The sequence below is a fragment of the Vulpes lagopus genome, chromosome 13 (assembly GCF_018345385.1).
Source record: "Vulpes lagopus strain Blue_001 chromosome 13, ASM1834538v1, whole genome shotgun sequence".
NCBI classification, from domain to species: Eukaryota; Metazoa; Chordata; class Mammalia; order Carnivora; family Canidae; genus Vulpes; species Vulpes lagopus.
The window spans coordinates 56,704,819-56,709,744 of record NC_054836.1 but is presented as its reverse complement, the minus strand read 5'-3'; positions in this window follow the sequence as shown (position 1 = coordinate 56,709,744).

Here is a 4,926-nt window from a genome sequence, read left to right as displayed (position 1 = left end):
TCAATTGGGATAAGAAAATAGGAAGTTATGAATCCTATAATATAGAAGTTTTCAGATGCCAGTACAAAGTGATGACATCCTAGCAGCTCGGCTTGCACACACTGGAAGCTGTAGTTAATTCAGGAATGTCATAAATACTCACTATTTTCTAAAGCTACATATTAGAGAGTAATAAAAAATAAATGTCACATCATTTAAAAATGGATTTTCATTAGAAACATGTATCTTTTCTATAGTTAAGAGTCTATTGCTTGTTTTGTCTTTTCTTTTGCTTTTGCTCATTTGTTTTGTCTCTTAAGTTCCACATATGTGGGGAGATGGGTAAAATAGGGGATGGGGACTAAGGAGGGCACTTGTGACGAGCAGGGGTTGTTGTATGGAATTGCTGAATCGCCGTATTGTACACCTGAAACTACTGTGACGCTATACATCAGCTATCCTGGAATTAAAAACTTAATAAAAAGAAGTAGAACCAAAAAAAAAAATGTACCTTTTATAATTTTCAACTCTGAGAAGTAATGGTGTTTGAACTATTTCATGAACTCCTTTTCGATCTGAAAATTGTTTTTCTTGATTATAAAAGTAATGCACATTCTAAATATTAAAGTAAGTAATCCCATAAGGAAGAGAGTTTTAAAAGATTATTTAATTATAAAATACCACCACCCAGAGATAAATACTGTTTCTGTTTAGGAAAACATCTCAGACGTAGCTCCATAGGAGCACCTGGGGGGCTCCATCCGAAGAGGATGGGACTCGAGGTGCCTCGGTGGGTCAGTTAGGTGTCTAGCTCTTGTGTCGGCTCAGGCTCCGGTCATGATCTCGGGCCCTGGGATGCAGCCCCATGTGGGGCTCTGCGCTCAGTGGGGAGTCGGCTGGAGGTTCTCTCTCCCTCTCTCTCTGCCCCTCCCCTGCTAGCGTCCACTCGCTCTCTCTAAAATAAATGAATCTTAAAAGAAGAAAAAGAAGAGCACGTGACTCTTGATCTCAGAGTCATGAGTTTGAGCCCCACGTTGGGTGTAGAGATTTCTTAAATATATAAAACTTAAAAAAAAAAACAAAGGTACAGCTCTAGGAAATCACCGATACTCACACACACTTGTCACAGTTTTACTAAACGATTCTTTAATTTTTGATGATGCTGTAAGACCTTTCGGTGTTTCCTTTCCAGGGGTTGGAGACTGTGGCTTCTGAACGTCTTTTGTGTTCCGGCCTTCACTGCGACATGGATGAACAGATCCCCTGGGCCTGAAAGTCTATCCTATGTTGGGTCACATTAATAGCACTTTTCAGTTAGAAAGAGACCAGCCCAGCAGCAGTTCTTTTGCATCTGTAAGTGATTTTCTGCCCCTCTTTTCGTATAAATCTCTATGATCCCTTTCTTTTCCTACTAGCTGTGATTTTCCTCCATAAAATGAGGGAAAGGCACAGCTCTCGATGATGGTATTTTTTTCCCACCCAGGGACGTACAAATTACTAAGAAAATATTTTTTTCCATTAGATTGAGAAATCTTAGTTACAGCCTGAAGACATGCAGTGAGGAGACTCGGGATGAAAAAGGCAACCTCTTTTTTCTTTTTTTCATACTGAGGAGACTGTAGGAGAAAAGGTCATGACCGTGTCACCTAGGATTTATTCTCTGACGAAAGGAGGAACCCGAAGAAGGCGTCTGACGCAGGGGAGACCTCTCATAACTTCCTAGAGAGAGCTTCGAGCGTGCGAGCCAGCGCCCCCTTTGCTCCAGCGTTGCAAGGGGAGCTAAGCTACCTTGGTGGGAGAGTTTCAAAAGGGAAAGAAAAATGATGAAAAGTGAGGGAGAGCCCAGGGAGACATAAGCAGAGTCAGAAGGAGAAGACTGAAGCACTTGGTGGATGTGGATGTGGGTCAGGCCTGCGACTCCTTGTTCCTTCCTCTGCGCAGAGTGGCCGAGCCCCTGGATCCAGGTTCTACACTTGCAGACGATCGCTCCTTCCCTTGGGACCCAAGACCCATTCGTGCTTGTGCTCACGCTGGTTTGCTTGCTGACTGGTCTTGGATTCTCGTCTTTCTCTTGGCCTTTGTTCTGCTCACCAAGGAAAGCAAGATGACCGTTCTTACCATTGGGTAGTGGATAAGGATACCTGGAGGAGATGAGACGTCCTGCATGGCCGGGGGACTGTCGTGTGTCCATCTCATTTCCTTTCAGGAAGAGTCTCCCGACACCCACCTCCAGCCAGATGAGCAGTGACTCTTACCCCTCCCAGGGAACATGATGGCCAGGACACAGAGGGCAAGGCTGGTGCAAAAACCAAAACTTCGTTGCAAACCTAGGATATGACTTCCATCACTGGTTTTAGCATTTGGCACCGCATGTTCGGTCGATATTTACGCATCTGTATTACTTACTGTTGGTTAAAAGAGATTGCGGAAAGGGTTTCCTTTGAAGAGCCAGTCTTTGTTTATATTATAGTTTCAATGAAGTGGCACCTTTGAAGTGGTTTTTCCTTTCTTTTCTTTTAAAGATTTATTTCCTTAGTATTTGAGAGAGAGAAGGAGAGTATGGAGAGGGGCAGGGAGGAGCGGAGGGAGAGGGGGAGAGAGAGAGAGAGAATCCCCAGCAGACGCCCTGCTGAGCACAGGCCCCCGGCAGGGCTCTATCTCACAACCCTGAGATCAGAAGCTGAGCTGAAATCAAGAATTGGATGCTTGACCGACTGAGCCACCCAGGTGGCCTATGAAGTGAGTTTTCAATGTGCATCCCAACCCAATGAAGACAACAAAGTACTTTCTTTTCGCTTTTTGATTTATGGGGGAAAAAATGGATGTTTTTGCTTTTCCATAGAAACTAAAATAAGAATTTAACCTCTTAGACATTTTGCAGAATAATTGTATTATATTCTGAGCTTTCCTGTAGGTTTCATAGTCTCTGAGGAGATGCAGGAATGATTAAGGGATTATCAAAAACACTTTAGTCTACAACCTTTGCCATTCTCCTCATTTTTTGTAACACCTGTACACACACACTATTTTTTTTCCTACATAAAATGTTACAAGATGATATTTTGCTTAGAAAGTGGCTGAAAGTAAATAGGACAGTATTAGCGGTTGTTTATTCTAGTTGCAGGGAACCTTGTTATGTTATTCTTTATGCTTTATTAAAAATTTGAAAATTTTTTAGATACTTTATTTATCCATGAGAGACACACAAAGAGAGACACAGGCAGAGGGAGAAGCAGGCTCCCTGTGGGGACCCCGATATGGAACTCGATTCTGGATCCTGAGATCACGCCCTGAGCCAAAGGCAGACACTCAACCGGTGAGCCACCCAGGCGTCCCCAAAATTTGAAATACTTTAAAATAATTTTTATGGAAATACTTTTTAAGTTTTTACCTAATTTCCAATTTACAAAAAAAAAAATTGCAATAATACTACAAAGACTTCCTATATACTCTTTGTTCAGATTCTCAAAAATTAGCACTTTATCACACTTAGTAATCCAGTCTTTCTACATATACATGTTATTTTTTTTACCCAAAATCGTTGGAGAGTAAGTTGCACATATAATATCCTTTTACCCTTCAATACTCCAAGGTCACAACCTTTAAATTTTTTATGTATTTATTTATATATTTTGACAGAGAGGTGGAATACAAGCAAGGGGGTGGGGAGATGGAGAGGGAGAAGGCTCTTTGCTCAGCGGGACAGGACACTGGGACATGATGCTGGGCTCCATCCCAGGACCCTGGGGTCACAGCCTGAGCCCATGGCAGACGCTTAACTGACTGAGCCACCCAGGCGCCCAAGGTCATTTCTTATAGAACAGCAGTACAATGATCAATATCAGAAAATTAATATAATAATTAGCATTTTGTTGATACAGCACTAGTTGCTAATCAACAGACTGTATTCAGATCTTTCCAGCTGTCTCAGTAATGTCCTTCTTCATAGTGAAGGACTCAGGTCTGGCACCTGAGAGCGTTTAGTGCTCTAGTGTCCTCCATCTGCTTCGGCCTGGAAGTGTTTTCCAGTCTTTCCTTGCCTGTTGTGACCTGGACATGTTAGATGAGCACAGATTAGCTATTTTTATACAATATTCTTGAACTTAAGTTCTCAAAATCTTAAAGATTTTTAGAGAAAACGTCTTTCCCGTGCCTCAGACTAACTTAAAACTGCATCTAGGAGCGCCTGGGTGGCTCAGTCAGCTAAGCATCTGCCCCAGGGATGATCCCAGGGTGCTGGGATTGGGCCCTGGGTCAGGCTCCCTCTCCCTCTGCCTCCCCCCACCCCCCACTCCTTGTCTCTCACTGTCTCTCTCAAATAAATTTAAAAAATCTTTAAGAAAACAAAACAAGCAAACCCTGCATCTAATTTGCACTCATATCCTCTCCACGAGACCGAATTCTCTATACCCTATTCCTGCACAAAGGGGCCATCGTTTACCAGTTTTTCAATCCAGAAACTTAGGCATTGCCCTCCTACTTCTCACCCAGTTTCCCCCACAGAGAGGACATCTCATAAAGAGATTTTTTTCTTTCTCCCCTTGTCTCCTCCCAGCACTACCCCCAAGTGTAGGTCCTCCCTTCTTCTTGCTTCTGGTGGCCTCCAGCTGGTCTCCACTCTGCCCACCTTTCCACATCTCCCCTCCCTACAGTTTTGCCCCCTAAAGCTCCCCAAGCAGTTCTTCACACCTAAAACAGAAGCTTGCAGGTGTTTCCCTATTACCGAAGATACTCCAAGGCCTATACGGAGTCCGTGGACACGCTGCGGAGGCCTTTTGGGTGCACGGAGAGCCTGCCTGGCTGGCTTTCACTGCCGGGGAGGGGGGCCCCCCTCATATTGACCTACTTGGGAGTCCCCAAACAACCCTGCTGGTGGATGCCTCGGAGCCTTCCCCCATGCGGCTCCCTTCGCTTTAAATCTGTTCCTCCCCACCCACCCTCACACTC